General features: G+C 40.9%; 1 long non-coding RNA gene across 1 annotated transcript; it reads right to left on the reverse strand.

Annotated features, from left to right (window-relative positions):
• Nucleotides 1-244: 244 nt before the first annotated feature.
• LOC130378958 (uncharacterized) lies at nt 245-12,621 on the reverse strand. Its single transcript, XR_008895024.1, has 4 exons — nt 12,451-12,621; nt 12,081-12,316; nt 11,056-11,467; nt 245-276 (listed from the first exon to the last, which is right to left on the reverse strand). It is a non-coding gene; the product is annotated as an uncharacterized LOC130378958 (long non-coding RNA).
• Between the last annotated feature and the right edge of the window lie 5,920 nt (nt 12,622-18,541).

Here is an 18,541-nt window from a genome sequence, read left to right on the forward strand (position 1 = left end):
CATATTGTAGCGGCGGCCAAGAAACGCACAGTCAGGCTTTATTTAACTGTAGTTCTGCACCCCGTACACCCCTCGACGCAGACTACTTTTATTAAAATCCTCTCACATAGAGCACCCAACAAACAAACATGACACAACAACGGTGGCGACAATAATGAACAACACAACGTGATAACCGAACACGAACAACCCAAACCCAATTAACCCTACTTATTCTAACGATATAATTATTATTTACACACACACATTCATTCATGGTCGAGGATCCTGCGGCGCCTGAAAATAAATAGAGGAATATTAACATAAGCGGTATAGGCTACAAAATGAGTCCAGCAATACGACTGAATGAGGTTTGTTTCAAACTACACCATGCGTCACTTGCATTGTATGGAGCCAGTTTCCTGCCATAATTCAAACCTGAAAAAAAAAGTTTCAAAGGCTTGTAAATCTGGATGTGAAAACTCAACACCTTGTAAAAAAGGTTTTGCAACACTGAAAAAAGAGATTATAACCTGAGAAAAATTCAAACAACTGTAAAAATGATTTTGTGTTCTATTTTATCTTCTTCATCATTTTCACCAACACATTTTCAAAGTATTTTATTTTTTCACAAACATGTTTTCAAAGTTCAAACAATATCACCAGCGCATTTGCAGAGTTTCAAATCTGGCACTGTTCTAACCGTGTATTTCATTGTTTCCTGGTTTTGAAACCTTGTAAATGGGATTCTGCAAACAGGTGTTCATACATTGAGAAATACGTTTTGAAAGGTTGAATATTTATTTTTAAAAACTTGTAAAGGTGTACGTTTACGCCATTGCAATGTATTTTTTCAGAAGTGACTTTTCAGTAGTGGTGGTTGAATCTGAGTCAATCGGATTCAAAGATCCGAATCCTTACATTCACCCATGAGTCACGAGTCCGTGGTCTCAATTAACCCGAATCTTTCGGTTCTGGCTGCTACGGACGACATTATTAAAACAATGCACGAATGTCATCAAACTGTAGGTCTATAACAACATTAACACATCCGTTTTTCATCTGCATAGTAACTTAGATTAAGCATACGGACCCGGAGCTGCCAGCTGCGTGGTTGAATAAGAACTTCCTGTAGACAGAGCTGTACACAGATCCAGATCCATAGACTGAGCGAATTCATGGGTCGGATTCGTATCCGGTTGAGTGAAAGACTAACTCAAAGGATTCAGATGAAATGGGTCTGACTCGTATCCGGCTGGGTGAAAGACTTACCCAAAGGGTAACCCTTCCTTTTACAGTCCCCTAATTACTAGGTATTTACCCGGTACATACATGGTAAATTATAGTGTATTACTGGGTAATTACCACTGGTAATAAGAAGGTAAATACAGAGGTAGTTACCCGGTAAATACATGGTAAATCATAGTGTATTACTGGGTAATTACCACTGGTAATAAGAAGGTAAATACAGAGGTAGTTACCCGGTAAATACATGGTTAATCATAGTGTATTACTGGGTAATTACCACTGGTAATAAGAAGGTAAATACAGAGGAATTATCCGGTAAATTATAGTGTATTACTGTGTAATTACCACTGGTAATAAGAAGGTAAATACAGAGGAATTACAGCTGATGTACCAAGTAAAACCTCCACTATTACCCATCAACTCAACTAAGTAGCGTGTAGTTGTAACTGTTTTAGGTGGTAATAACTCCGATATTGTGTACTTCCTAGGAAATTAGGCAACCAATTCTTAGAAACACCTATTATCCAAGGTTTATGTGGTAACAGCCCAAATTTAATGATGTATCTAGAAATTAGCATAGTACTTTCCAATAAAATACTTTTTCTTAGTTATTATTCATAGCTACACCCATTTAGAAAGGGTTTATTCAGTTTACCACATGGAATTACTTACCTGGTAACAACCTCTGCAGGAAGTTTTCCTCTAGTGTCATGGTACAACTTCTTAAATACTGGGTACGAAGCCGTTTGTTTCCATGGTATTACCAGGTTCTTACCATATCATTTATAATAGATAGATTCCATTGTCCATGCAGTCAACACAAACTTGTACCATGTACGTTCTGCGACGTTACCAAGTAAAACACGACAATTTACCCAGTAATTAAGCTGAAACTGTACTGTAAAAGGAAGCCTTGTTTGTTTCCATGGTATTACCAGGTTCTTACCATATAATTTGTAATACATTATTCCCTTTTCAATGCAGTCAACACAAACTTGTACCATGTACGTTCTGCGACGTTACCAAGTAAAACACGACAATTTACCCAGTAAGTAAGCTGAAACTGTACTGTAAAGGAAGCCTCGTTTGTTTCCATGGTATTACCAGGTCTTACCATATAATTTGTAATACATTATTCCCTTTTCCATGCAGTCAACACAAACTTGTACCATGTACGTTCTGCGACGTTACCAAGTAAAACACGACAATTTACCCAGTAATTAAGCTGAAACTGTACTGTAAAAGGAAGCCTCGTTTGTTTCCATGGTATTACCAGGTTCTTACATATAATTTGTAATACATTATTCCCTTTTCCATGCAGTCAACACAAACTTGTACCATGAACGTTCTGCGACGTTACCAAGTAAAACACGACAATTTACCCAGTAATTAAGCTGAAACTGTACTGTAAAAGGAAGCCTTGTTTGTTTCCATGGTATTACCAGGCTCTTACCATACAAGTTGTAAACTGGTTATTCCCTTTTCCATGCAATCAACACAAACCATATATGTTCTGCAACATCGTTTCACCAAGTAGTTAGCACTTTAAATTGTTGTTATAAAACCCCAAACACTGTGATGAAAGACATATTAAAATTAAACAAAATCAAAGGCTATCCTTTCAAACAATGCATATCTCACAAACAGGCACTGAACACTGAAGAATCTGACAAACAAAAGAGCCGTCCACATCAACTCAATTTAAATGTTACTGATGGTTAGGGATGGGAATCGAGAACCGGTTCTTGTTCAGAACCGGTTCGGAGTCAACCGATTCCTTGGAATCGTTAGCAAGCCTGTCATTAACGCTTCGCTTATCGGTTCGGTCGCGGTAAATGCGTCGTGACGTCACACACACGCTGCTTTGATTTGGTTCAGACCGCCAGCAACCATGTCGCCGCGAGGAAGAATCGCATTGTGCGTTCACACCAAACGCGACGGGGCGACAAGATCCCCTACAAAGTGAACATAGAGACGCGTATAAGGGCGAGTTTTTCGCGGGAGAAAACCGATGACAAGTTTTTTGTCGTGATACAGCAATCAGCGTTCAACAGCGTGATAACATGAGTGACATGTGTAACGTAACAGCCAATGCCCGCGTTCAGCCGTCAAACCTCAGTGCAAGCAGTCCGGTGAACCGCGGTACTGGAGGAGAAAGTTGATTGTTGCCGTTGCGACTCCCGGAGCTCCTAATATATAATAGTATATAATATAGTGATATACTATATTATAATTGTATATATAATATCACGGACCAACAGCTCTGTCGCCTCCGGATGGCCGTAAGCGTGGGGAGCTCTCATAGGGATTGGGCTCTCGGGGTTTGTTACCGGCATTGCCTATGGTTTCCGGTCTTATGTGTTCCAACGGTTTATTAGGTAGGCCCATCTAATAAATCTCTGTCTAATCAATGCTTAATTTTGTTACAAGTTGAATGCAAATGAGCACTGTTAGAATTCCAAAAGGCACAAGCTCTTACTTGGCTGTTTTTAGTTGTATGGCACATAATGATGGCATTTGGGCTTAAAAAGCAAAACATATATTTTTTCTTCTAGACCAATTGATTTGAAAATGTACAATTTCCTAATACTAGAAGCACTTCTGATCAGATATTAAGAGATGTAATGCAAACAAACACCTTATATATTTTCTCACCCATGAGAATCGATAAGAGAATCGATAAAGAATCGGATCGATAAGCAGAATCGGAATCGGAATCGTGAAATTCTTATCAATTCCCATCCCTACTGATGGTGTTTTCATAAAACACATGACAGTGTTATGGCAAGTGACCACAAGGAAGACTGCTTCAACCTCTACACGTTTGAATAAGTGGTGAATGCCATGCAGCAATCTGCCTATGGGAGCATCTTCGTGGTCATTCGCAAACCAATGAGTCCACTCGATGAATGAGAGATGACTCTTTAGTGTCTTCTCTGTGAGGTATCCCTGCAGTCTCCACATCTGGGATTTGAAGGGCTGACCAAGACCTGACCAGGTACCTCCAAATCTCCCCTTCAAGAATCAGAAGACAAGAAAATAAAAATCAGGACTGTCAATTAATGAACATTTCTAGAATGAAGGGAAAAACGGTCTGTCTAGTTACTGGATCAGATAAAATGAGACGGAGAGGTAATAAAGTCTGTCGGCCCGAGGACTTGGATTTATAAGTAAGTGGCAACGGTTATACAGAGTCATAAAGCGTGAGAAATCGAATCTGTCTAAGTCCCTAATTTCCCGCGCTGATGGTTCGTTCCGGAGCTTCGCCTCCGTGGACGGTTGCTTCAGAAGAAGGAAGGGGCTTCAGATCCTGTGTGATACAGTTTTATGACTGTATCCTCCTCTGATGAGGTGTGTGTGGTTCTGTGTGTTTTTGCTTGACCTTGGCTCTCAGGCCCTGGTGTATGCAAGTGTCTCTTCTTGTGTTTCCTACTAACGGGGAAGAGCTCCTCAGTGTCTCCTTTGTTCTCGAAGTATCTCTTGTGATGCTTGAAGTATCTCTTGTGTGATCGAAGTATCTCTTGTGTGATGAATTAATGTGGCTCTCACGTCGTGGTCTACCATTTGCCTGCTTGGGAAATGGGGCCTTGGCTCTGGCCTTGACCTGACTATATTATCATGTTTGTGTTATGTGTTAAAAGCTGACTATATTGTAACGTGACTGCCATGTGTTGTGCTCCTCAAGCTAGGGTGGGAGTTAGCTATATTTATATGTGCTCAGCAGGTTATTTTGCCCAACAAGAACATGTAGAAGTCAAGGATTATTTTGTTTATCAGTTAAGAAAGGATGCTGGTCCTCTGGCCATTGTGTTTGGTCATATGAAAAGAGAAAAAGGCATAGCCATAAATACAGTTAATAGGACGGGAGGGGACAGGCAGTTAGCTCCGGTTAGCCCTTTAGCATCGAGCTAGCGGAGCTTGTCATTCAATAACTCGGACCTGTTGTTATAAAACCTATAGCACCAATTTATTAAAATATCCGGATGTAATTGGCTCTCTCCCATAAGTACAGTTAATAGGACGGGAAGAGACAGGCTCTGTTAGCCCCGGTTAGCGCGATGCTAAAGAGCAGCTCTACCGGAGCATGTCACCTCAACAGGTGCAAGTTAGCCTGCGGTTTGATATTCGCCGGATATTCGGTTTACCACCTAATCGGATTCATCAACATAAGTGCAATACATTACGGGCTTAGTATGTTGAGGACGGTTTAGGACACCGTATCGCGAAAACTCCCAAACCACATGTGTCGCATCGATGTCTGTGCAACTACGTCATTTCCGTTCTCTGGCTGCTACTGTTTTAGGGACCGTCAACAAGTTACACTCACCGACTGGTGGCAGAGACGTTACCATGGAATTGTTTTCTGGAATAAATCATATAAAATAACATAAAAATCACAACAAACTAAATTTTGTCACCTGATTGTAGTAGTAGTTGCCAATGGTGGGCTGCTACTTACTGCAGGTAAACTTTGCTAATATATTGCACTTATTGTTAAACGGGATGCAATTAATAATTTTCAAATATAGTTTTGTCCGATTTTGTCGATATTACACTATTAACTGCATATGATAACTATATTGCCACTATATTTGTGTGACAATTCCCATGGTACGGTCTCTGCCAACAGTCGGTGAGTGTAATTTGTGACGGTCCTCTAAAACAGGTAGCAGCCAGACCGTACATGACGTTTGTTGCCCAGACATTGATGGCGACAACATGTGTTTGTGACTTTTTTTCGCGATCCGGTGTCCTACACCGTCCTCAACTATACTAAGCCGTAATGTATTGCACTTATGTTGATGAATCCGATGGGTGGTAAACCGCATATACCGTGCGAACTATCAACCCGGAGGCTAACTTGCACCTGTTGATGGTGGCATGCTCCGGTAGAGCTGCTCCTTTAGAATCGCGCTAACCGGGGCTACAGAGCCTCGTCTCTTCCCGTCCTATAACTTTACTTATGGGAGAGAGCCCGATTAAATCCGGATATTTAATAAATTGGGTGTTATAGGTTTTTACCACCACTGTCCGAGTTATTGAATGACGAGAAGCTCCGCTAGCTCGATGCTAAAGGGCTAACGGAGCTAACGGCCTGTCCCCTCCGTCCTATTAACTGTATTTATGGCTATGCCTTTTTTCTCTTTTCCATATGACCAAAACAATGGCCAGAAGGACCAGCATCCTTTCTTTAAACTGATAACCCAATAATCTTTGAGTTCTACTATGTTCTAGAAATGTTTCATTAATTGCCAGTCCTAATGTTTATTTCTTGTCTTCTGCTTCTTGAAGGGAGATTTGGAGGTACCTGGTCAGGTCTTGGTCAGCCTTCACATCCCAGACTGCAGGGATACCTCACCGAGAAGACACTAAAGAGTCAATCTCTCCATTCATCGGTGGACTCATTGGTTTGCGAATGACCACAAAGATGCTCCCATAGGCAGATTGCTGCATGGCATTCACCACTTATTCAAATGGGTTAGTCTTCCTTGTGGTCACTTGCCATAACACTGTCATGTGTTTTATGAAAACCCATCAGTACAATTAAAATTGAGTGATTGGACGGTGCTCTTTTTGTTGGCCAATTCTTCAGTGTCAGGCTGTTTGTGAGATATGCATTTGTTGAAAGATAAGCCCTGATTTTGTTTACTTTTAATAGTCTTTCATACCCCCCCCCCAGTGGTTTGGGGGTTTATAATAACAATTACCAAGTACTAACTACTGGTGAACGATGTTTGCAGAACATATATGGTTTGTGTTGATTGCATGGAACAGGGGAATAACCAGTACAAACCTATTTGTACGAGCTGGTTATACCATGGAAACAACGAGGCTTCCTTTTCCAGACAGTTTCAGCTTAATTACTGGGTAAATTGTCGTGTTTACTCTGTAACGTCGCTCGAAACGTACTGGTACAAGTTTGTGTTGACTGCCTGGAAAAGGGAGAATGTCTTACCACTTATATGGTAAGAACCTGGTAATACCATGGAAACAAACGAGGCTTCCTTTTACAGTACAGTTTCAGCTTAATTACTGGATAAATTGTCGTGTTTTACTTGGTAACGTCGCAGAACGTACATGGTACAAGTTTGTGTTGACTGCATGGAAAAGGGAATTATGTATTACAAATTATATGGTAAGAACCTGGTAATACCATGGAAACAAACGAGGCTTCCTTTTACAGTACAGTTTCAGCTTAATTACTGGGTAAATTGGTGTGTTTTACTTGGTAACGTCGCAGAACGTACATGGTACAAGTTTGTGTTGACTGCATGGAAAAGGGAATAATGTATTACAAATTATATGGTAAGAACCTGGTAATACCATGGAAACAAACAAGGCTTCCTTTTACAGTACAGTTTCAGCTTAATTACTGGGTAAATTGTCGTGTTTTACTTGGTAACGTCGCAGAACGTACATGGTACAAGTTTGTGTTGACTGCATGGAAAAGGGAATTATGTATTACAAATTATCTGGTAATACCATGGAAATAAACGAGGCTTCCTTTTACAGTACAGTTTCAGCTTAATTGGGTAATTGGTGTGTTTTACTTGGTAACGTCGCAGAACGTACATGGTACAAGTTTGTGTTGACTCCATGGAAAAGGGAATAATGTATAACAAATTATATGGTAAGAACCTGGTAATACCATGGAAACAAACGAGGCTTCCTTTTACAGTACAGTTTCAGCTTAATTACTGGGTAAATTGTCGTGTTTTACTTGGTAACGTCGCAGAACGTACATGGTACAAGTTTGTGTTGACTGCATGGAAAGGGAATAATGTATTACAATTATATGGTAGAACCTGGTAATACCATGGAAACAAACGAGGCTTCCTTTTACAGTACAGTTTCAGCTTACTTACTGGGTAAATTGTCGTGTTTTACTTGGTAACGTCGCAGAACGTACAAAGTACTATGCTAATTTCTAGATAGTACATCATTAAATTTGGGCTGTTACCAACATAAACCTTGGATAATAGGTTTTTCTAAGAATTGGTTGCCTAATTTCCTAGGAAGTACACAATATCAGAGTTATTACCAACCTAAAACAGTTACAACTACACGCTACTTAGTTGAGTTGATGGGTAATAGTGGAGGTTTTACTTGGTACATCAGCTGTAATTCCTCTGTATTTACCTTCTTATTACCAGTGGTAATTACACAGTAATACACTATAATTTACCGGATAATTCCTCTGTATTTACCTTCTTATCACCAGTGGTAATTACCCAGTAATACACTATGATTTACCATGTATTTACCGGGTAACTACCTCTGTATTTACCTTCTTATTACCAGTGGTAATTACCCAGTAATACACTATGATTTACCATGTATTTACCGGGTAACTACCTCTGTATTTACCTTCTTATTACCAGTGGTAATTACCCAGTAATACACTATAATTTACCATGCATGTACCGGGTAAATACCTAGTAATTAGGGGACTGTAAAAGGAAGGGTTACCACTCAAAGGACTCAGTTGAAATGGGTCGGACTCGTATCCGGTTGAGTGAAAGACTAACTCAAATTACTCATATTGAATGGGTCGGACTCATATCCTGTTGAGTGAAAGACCAACTCAACGGACTCATACTAAATGGGTCGGGCTCGTACTGAATGTAAATCGTTAAACTCTTTTGTTACAAAGGCATTATTTTACGAGAGATTGTATTCTAAAATGAAAGTAGCTTAATAAAAATAAAGTTGTTTGCTGACTATGTGAACTCTCAGAATATTTCTGTGTTTGACGAGCTTCGAAGAGAAAAAAAATTAATCCAGTGTTTCCGCTAGAATTTATTTTAGGCCCGGTGGTAAGAGCTGATAGTGTGATTTGTTATACATTTTTCACGGGATGCTAGAGTATTTGTTGGTTATTTCCATATAAAACACTTTCTTAGCCATCACAAGTTGATAATGATTCAACACTGACAAGTGTTGGGAGGAGATAATGATCTCCTCCCTCTGCCCCTCTGACTTGTTCCTCCACACCTGTCACTCGCCCTTCTTCCCCACCTGTACTCTCGTTTGGCACCGTGTTTAGGAAGAACCTTGAAATACCTTTTTGTCCTTCATCCCTTTTACGTTTTTTTGGTGGTGCCATGCTAATGATGATATAACTTAATGCTGTCAGATTGTCCGTTATGATGGGGCATCATCTGCGCACGCGTGACACTGCATTTTTTTTTTTTTTTTTTTAATTAAAAAAAAAAAAATCTCTTTAATTTTTTTTTTTTTTTGGCCGGTTCTTGGCCTGGCGTGGGCGCTCGTTGGCCTGGCGGCCCGCCAGGCCTGAACAATGGTAGGGGAAACACTGTAATCCATACGTTTTTTTCCTAATTCAGATAGCAGTCACGTTGGCGACATCTCCGATGTTTGCAATGCATCCTTTTTAATATTCAAATATGTTCGCGTATTTCCCCTGGATATCCTGAAAACTGCATTACAGTGGTTTGCTGTGAGCGTGCGCATTAGGCACTAGGGAGTGGGCTGCTGGGCTCATTCAGCGACAAAATTTCAACTGATTCAGATTCAAAGGACTCAAAAGATTCAGATCTTTTTAGTGATTCACTCAAATGACTATGAATCTTCTAAGTGAATCGAAATTCCCATCACTACTTTTCAGAGATTTGACCACACAGGCGCAAGCTTTGAGTCACGTGAATATTGGCAGTGTTCTTTTGCGCATTTGTTTTGAAACTCCTGACAGTCAAGTCTGAAGAGAAAAAAACTTTCCTGGGGGCGGGACCATTTAGCTCTAAACCTATTGGTTGCTCTCGGCTGACTTACCTTCCAATCACATTCTTGTCATCGGCAGAGCACTGTCAATCACGCAAAGCCCGGTGAACGGCACATGTACACATATAAGATGTCTATGCATGTACATCCTTCGTCCCTCCCCATGCGGGTGTTGGCGCGGATGGGGGAGTCTGGGCGGTGGACTGCGACGGTATGATAGTTGTCTGACCGCTTGGAATGTACTGACGTACATTCCAATCACATTCTTGTCATTGGCAGAGCACTGTCAATCACGCACAGGCCGGTGAACGGCACATGTGATTGGAATGTACGTCAGCCGAGAGCAACCAATAGGTTTAGAGCTAAATGGTGCCGCCCCCAGGAACGTTTTCCTTTTTGACTGTCAGGAGTTTCAAAACGAATGCGCGACAGAACGCTGCCAATATTCACGTGACTCAAAGCTTGCGCCTGTGTGGTCAAATCTCTGAAAAGTCACTTCTGAAAAAATACATTGTAATGGCGTAAACGTACACCTTTACATGTTTTTAAAAATAAATATTCAACCTTTCAAAACGTATTTCTCAATGTATGAACACCTGTTTGCAGAATCCCATTTACAAGGTTTCAAAACCGGGAAACAATGAAATACACTGTTAGAACAGTGCCAGATTTGAAACTCTGCAAATGCGCTGGTGATATTGTTTGAACTTTGAAAACATGTTTGTGAAAAAAAGAAAAACTTTGAAAATGTGTTGGTGAAAATGATGAAGAAGATAAAATAGAACACAAAATCATGTTTACAGATGTTTGAATTTAGTCTGAATTTTTTTCAGGTTATAATCTCTTGTCAGTGTTGCAAAACCTTTTTTACAAGGGGTTGAGTTTTCAAACCCAGACTTACAAGCCTTTGAAACTTTTTTTTTCAGGTTGGAATTATGGCAGGAAAGTGGCTCCATAGCAATGCGCTCTCGAAATGCATTTTGGGTCCGTCCGTTCAGACCTGTCCATGGTTCAGTGTCGCACTCGTAACTCGCGACGCTCATCCGTCGAAGGACGCATGGTGTGTGGAACAAGCGATAGGCCTACCTGATCGCGTTCATTTGTTCGCCTCCCTCCACCTCCCTCTCTCTCCGGTGCATATTTAAGCCACTTCTTCAGTGTCCCTGAAAAAACAATATGGGTGGTCCCTGGCAGCTGTTTTTGGAGTGCAGCTGAAAGAAAGAAAAACAAACCCGGTCAAGAATTACCAACATGGCGACGGTAAGCTGTAACATGGCCATGGCCACCATGGCATAGTGCACCAGGCAAAAAGTCAGCAATTTGTTTCCTAACCACAGACCCTTAACGCTGGTGCGCAGTGCAGTGGTTTCACTGTCCTCTCAGTCTCATTTTACTGCACTATGAAGCGACACGCCAGGTTATTTGTTAGGCCACTCTGCAACATCCTTCTTACGGCCTCTTCTGCAGTGTGCCCTCCAATTAGACTGAATGTTAAGATCTGACAAGACATAATAAACCAACAAACAAGTGAAACATTGATAATTATAACATGTATAATTACAATATCTCCCAAAAGTGAATAGGCCTACACCCCTCCCCTTTTTGCAAATATTTTATTGTATCTTTTCATAGGATAATCCTTGGCATGAAACTTTATTATAACTTAAACTAGTCATTATACGTATTGTAGAGAACTAGATTTATTGTCCTCAGAATATGACTAAAAACGCATCCATTAACAACTAAACAGCTGGCCACATAACTGAGTACACTTAATTATGAACATGACCATTGCACCCATAGTGACAATAAATCTATCGTAATCTACAAACTCTACACTGACTTCTTTAAGTTACATCAACGTTTCATGTCTATGGAGTTATCCCATGAGAAGATACATTAAAACATTTGAAAAAATGGCATAGGGTTTTGTGAGATACTGTATGTAACAATTTAGGTTAGGTGAACTCCTCACTGTGTTAATTTTGTTTTGAAAGATAATTCCTACAAATAGTGAGTGATGTAGTGGATGGCTGGAAAGAAGAGGTATGGTTTTATTAATTTACACGTATACTTTGACTAGCTTTTGGGTAGTCCAGATTTGTACCTACCATCTTTTGTTTTTCGCAGGGGGTTTCTCTCATAACAGCCTCTGCTAATTGAAACTCCTCCATTGTCCTCAGAGGCAGCTTGATGGACGAAGCGGCAGCTTCTGGTGCTACCGGCCTCACCATCTCTCTCCTAAGCGCCCTCACTTCACTCCCCAGGTTGGTAATTTCCGCTTTCATCAATTTATTTTCTTCCAGCACTTTGGAAAGCAGCTCCACGACTTTAGATATTCCCATATCTGTTCATGGAAGTTACTTATTAGAAATGTTTTCTGGGGTTTGGTGTACTTTGATGTACTTTCCCATTTCATCTTAATAATAATGTGTATGATAATGATAAACAATGGTTAGAATGTTTATCTCCTCGACTTACCATGCAATAGCTGGTGGCTTGGTTGGACTGTATCTATATTCAAAAGTCATTGATTAGTGTCAAGTGCCAATGATTATATATTTTTTTCAAAGTAGTGTATTTAAGGAAGAGTTTGTAAGATTTACCTTGTAAGAAATGAATATAAATACATGTTCAATCAATACATGTTGAAATGAGGTGTTCTACTGACGCCAACACTTACCTAGATGTAGTAGCTCAAGTCTCTGGCTGCCAGTTGATTGAGCTGGAATAAAAAATAATTGTGTAATTGCATCCATGTAATTGTGTGTAAGTTACAATATTTTAAGTTTTACTTGTTCAACCATCAGTTAGCCTGATATCGAGGAAGTGTGTGTGTGTGTGTGTGTGTGTGTGTGTGTGTGTGTGTGTGTGTGTGTGTGTGTGTGTGTGTGTGTGTGTGTGTGTGTTGCACAAGAGGAATGGCTTTGTATGCAGTTGGGTAGTCCTTCAACTAGAGACGCACCGAAATGAAAATTTGTGGCCGAAACCGAAACCGAAAAATAATTAATCGCTTGGCCGAATACCGAAACCGAAACCGAAAATTACGGTTCCGTTTAAAGTTGTCAAAACACTATTTTTAAATATTGCTTAAATCGACTGCTTACAATAAATGTTTAGACATGTTTTTCAAGGAAAAATGTTTATTTGAAATCTTCAAATGTTGGAGAAAAACACATCACCCTGAATTTGTATTGCGGTTTTGAGAACAATTGAGCCCCCCCCCCCAACCCCCTCTGTCCTTTCCTTTCATCTTCTTTTCTACCCTTTTCATCTCTCTACCCCCCTCTTTTTTCTTAAACTTGGCTTCACAATATTAACTGTTTTTTGTCTTTAGCAAGTGTAAAGTCTCTGTAAATTGATTTCTAAACAACAACAACAATTACAACACAAACAAATGCATAAACATGCAATATAACAAATTATCAGTGTCCTAAGCATAGAGTCTAGTTAGCCTCCTTCAGGAACAGTGGCATGTTCTTTTTCACGAACAACAACTTCTCTACTTTGTCGCATGTCAGTCGGTTCCTCCTCTCATTAAGGACATTCGATGCAGCACTGAACAGCCTCTCACTATCCGTGCTTGTGCATGGAGCAGCCAAGTACCTTGGATGGAAACAATGTTGTAGGTTCAGTTGTCAAGCAATACAAACTAATTGGCTACAGAAAATTAACAATTCACAGAGTATTTTAATTTTGTACATTATTTTTTGTACATTTTTTCCCTTAATTATAAACGTTTGTGTACAGTCTTAAGTGTAGGCCTATGTTTAAAGCAATAAGCCCCAAGAGGCCGTGCTTTGCGCTGATTTAGAACAGGTAAGGGGAGTTGTTAGGCACGACGCGTTGCCACGCAACCCTTGAAGCAACGCAACAGCCAGATGGAACACTGGGTATGAAATGCGCCATATGAATGCCTTGCCATTCGCTGCGCAGTAATATGGAATGTAATCAGGTCAAATTGTAAGGTAATGCTGGATTTTACAACGGCTTTTAGCCAATCACAATCAAGGATTTCAACAATCAGGTTTAGAATAACTAATTACCAGCGTGCCATCCGTGCCAACTCAGGAAAGCGCCCTCGATTGGTCCTCCAATATGTTAGAGGATCATCACTCCTGGGGATGAGGGCTTCTGACAGGTAACAGTCCAGTTGCTGAGCAGTGGCACATCTGCCTAGGATCTGGATCGTTCTCTTGGACGATTTCGTCAAACATGTTTGAGAGTGAGGGGGCAGACTCGGCCTCGGTGCGCATCGGTCTCGGTGCGGCCCCTTCTCTGTTCGTCACTTCACCGTCTGCCACCGAGTCCAATTCTGCACAAACCATTTCCCTCATTCCTTGTTTCTTGTCACCATCAAAGAAATTATCCTTGTATCGGGGGTCAAGCACACTTGCTATGCAGAACAGGGGGTCTGTGTCCGTCTGGCTAAAACGTTTGTCCAGCGCTTCTAGAAGTGCTGTCTTCATTGTTTTGACCCCGTGGTCGGTTTCCACTTCTTTTTTCAGCAGACGCATCAGTGCTGCAAGTGAGGGGATGACATCTGCAGCGGATGCTTTGGCTGAACTAATTTCTCGCGTCAGCTGTTCAAATGGTGCGAGGAGAGAGAGAACATTCTCAATTAATAGCCAATGGTAAGGGGTGAATGTCGCTGGCAGATCGTAATCTGCAATGTAGGTTGCCAGGGTTCGCTTTTGATCCAGAAGGCTCTGTAACATATAGAACGTACTATTCCATCTAGTGCTGACATCTTGCTGGAAACGTTTAGGATACATGCCGAATTGTTCCTGGATAGCCTGGAGGCGAGAATATGCCAGAGGGGAATGTTTAAAGTGGCCTACGATTTTTCTCCCTGTGGATACTATGTCAACAATGCTCCGTTGGCTCAAAACACCTTCATTGACAGCAAGTTGCAAAGTATGGGCCACGCATCGTATTCCTCTCAGGTCGCTATCATCCATGGCTTTAATCATATTACGAGCGTTGTCGCTGACAACTGCGTGTACCCTAGTGCGGTCTATTCCCCAGCGCTCAAACATGCTGCTAAACGCATCCTTTATTGCAGCTGAGGTATGGGAGCCTTTGAATTCCTGGCAGTGGAGTACTACACGCTTAAGCTGGAAGTTTTCATCCACCCATTGCGCCGTCATGCTCAACATACTTGTTGGGCTGACGTCGGAGCTCCATATATCAGTGGTGAAGCTAATGTAAGGTAGGTCGCTGCTGTCTTCTGTGCCCAAGAGCTCGCGAACACGACTAGCGATGCTGTTGTACAGCTCTGGAAGACAGACATCGGAGAAGTGCCGTCTACTGGGTAAAGTGTAGCGGGGCTCGGTGTGTTGCATTAGTCTTCTAAACCCCACATCCTCCACAACACTGAAAGGCTGGTCATCCAAAGCCATGTACTCCATTACCTTGTCTGTTATCCCCTTTGCCTTTGCGCTGTCCTTGGTGAATTTCTTGTTCTTCTCGAACATTTCAGCAACTGATGGGGTGCTAGCTGTAGCTGTGGTAGTTTTTCTTTTTGTCTCCCTTTGGTACTCATCATATTTTGACGGATGGTTCGACTTTAAATGATGGATGAGCCCTGACGTGCTGAACGTCTTTGCAGTGAGCCCCCCTCTCGAGACTTTGCTGTTGCACTCGTCACAAACGGCATATCTACTTTCCCCTTCGTGGATTTTAAAATATTTCCACACTAGCGACATTTTGACAGGTTGAGCCAGCGCTCATTCACTAGCTTACGAACGTTAGGCCGAATTTTTTCGGTTGCCGAATTTTCGGTGCACCTCTACCTTCAACCATTCAGACAACAATGAAATGTGTCAAAAAAAAACGTGTTGGTTTGAAGCAATGATCAACGGGGCAGATGGGGAAAACTGTATGAGGAACAATTATTGATAAATTACCTCTTTGGGTGGTCGATGGCCCAAATAGCCACTCACTATTGATGTCTGAAAAAACTGAATAAGAGAGCCAAATGGTATTTCTAACATATGTGTTAAACATGGTGTTGTATAAATGGTGCTTCAAAGTACCATTTGTACTGGCATTAACCAGTAAACACATACAACATATTTTTACCTACCTGGCCCTACATCTACAGATTGTCGTGCTGTTTTCCTTGGGGGGGGGGAGGGGTGGTGCCTCGTCATCAGTGTCCACACCTTGAAGCATAGTAAGTGCCAGTTTAATTTCAGACTAAATGGGCAGTCAAACAGCAGTTTCTGAAATATTTGTATTTTAATTTCTAAAATGTTTCATTGCTGTTCAGTTTAACTCTAAAGGTCTGCACCTTCAAAAAAGTGTTGCGGCGGGCCCCTAGTGGTCTGGACTCTTCCAGCTAGCTCCTGCAGGTAGCGTGAGTTTGGCCTTTGGAACAAAGCAAGGACAGTCATGGCAGTCAGTGGGTAACACCAGAAATATTAACAGAGAACATATACATTTATGCATTTAGCAGATGCTTTGAGCTGAAGCGATTTACAACAAGAGGACTAACATTTAAGCTACAACACTATTTAAAACCTTGCTAAGAGTGCCAAAAAGTGCCACTAGTCACCCGAACACTGTCTGAAGTTTAAGTGCAATAGAAAGATGGAAGAGTGCATTGAAAGTTAAAAAGTGTTAGGACAAGAGCTAGGAAGAGCTGAGTTTTCAGGAGCTTTTCGAAGGTAGTGAGGGATGATAAGTTGCCTGTGGATGGTTCAGAGAACTGCCTGCTACTAGCAGCCACTTTGTCAGTAAAGAATGAAGCATAAGGGTCTGCTGTGAGGTTTGTAGCAAGAGGGGAAAGGTTTAGTAGATATTTGAAAGTAGAGAACAGTTTCCGGGTGTCAGTTGTATTGTGAAACTTGTCATTGTAGTGAGTCCCCGGGACCCACAGGTGGCGAGTTGGGTGGGTCCCAGAGAAATTCAATGGGTCCCGACTCCCCAGTTTAAAAATATGTGTTTTTTTTTATTATTATTCTATTTCTTAAATTAAATTAATAGTGTTAAACTCCTTGATGGTGGTATGATATGGTTATAATAAACGGATATATTAATGTATGTTCAAAATGTATCTGAAATTAAACAAATACATTTCAAAATCTGAAAAGTTTATTGCAGAACTGTCACAGTGGCATGACATATTACATTCAAATCAAACAGGATTTTTGTGATTTTGTGATTTTTGGGATCTCGTTGGAAGTGCGATGTATGCGCAGGAGCCGTTTGGGCAGAACAATATGGCGGCTGCCGTTCAATGTAGTTTTCATCACCACCACCGGATTATGTTTCATTTATTTCATTACAGCACGTCCCCTAAACGTTACAACATAATCGACACGAATGAGCACAGCATCGAGCAGTGGAAACGTGGGTTTATTTACTATGAAGTTCGTATTTTTAATTGTTGAAATGAAATCAGCGGTGACAAGCTAGTTGTTTTGGTAGCGGCTAAATTAGCATGTCGCGATACTTTGTACAGGGGATCACGTCTGCGCCGAGTAGATGCGCAGAGGGTTGAAACAGCGCTTGTCCGGTCTGCTCACAAGAAGGTTTCTTTGGCCAGTTACTGTGATTAAACACGAGTTGTTTAATGTTCACAATGTATCGTTTTTCAAAATGAGATGCGTCCCCGGGACGCATGGATAGTGAGTTTAGTGCGTCCTTTCAGATTTTAATGCATCAGCGACGCAGGAAGCGTACCTAGCAACATCACTGATTGTAACAAGACTTTTTCGCTGCTGTGACATTGTAAGCAAAAGATGATAATAGTTACTGGTATTGGGTTAAATCTGATAGGTTGTTAGTTTTATGCCATTCTCTCTCAGCAGCCCATGAGGTTAGAGGTTAGAGGTTAAATCGCTGTTTTTTGAGTGTGAAAAAGAAGCCGTAGAAATATATTTGGCCTATATATCAGTCATTGTTGTTATATATAACATAGTGTGTATGTTGCAAGATCAACAGTGATCACAGTTGATCACAGTCTCAGAAATATTTGGCCTTTTAAGCCCTTTGAGACGGTAATGGTGATTAAGGGCTATACAAATAAAATTTAATTGAAAATTGAATCACTATCATAAGTGGTGAGAGAACTGCATACACCAGCTTAACTTGGGTGAAGACGTACTCTGAAACCTGTCGTCTCTAACTACTATCTAAGCCTAACTATCTACAACCTAACTATCTTCAAAGGCTTGCCGGGCTCGAGGCAAATGCCCCCTCCCCAGAATTACCTTCACAAAGTCAAAAAAATAGAAAGAAAAAAAAAGCACTTCGCAGGAAGAGTATACAATGCTACTCAGCTGAAGTGCTCTAACTACTCAGATCATTCACAGCTGATTTACAGCAGTTTGTCACCACTCATATATATTTTTTGGCTATTTGTGTATATCGTTTTTTTTTTGTTTTTTTTCATTAATTCGATTTTAGGACTGGTGTATTTTATATAAAGAAAAAACTTTTGCAGAAGACCTCCCACTTGGCCTACTGATTCTAGAATTCAAGTAGGCCACCATGACCAAAACAGTTAACCTTCTGAGTTCTCCCCATGAACGAATGTCACAACATGAATAGGTTCAAGGTAGGG

This window comes from Gadus chalcogrammus, unplaced genomic scaffold, assembly GCF_026213295.1.
Source record: "Gadus chalcogrammus isolate NIFS_2021 unplaced genomic scaffold, NIFS_Gcha_1.0 GACHA125, whole genome shotgun sequence".
Classification (NCBI taxonomy): Eukaryota; Metazoa; Chordata; class Actinopteri; order Gadiformes; family Gadidae; genus Gadus; species Gadus chalcogrammus.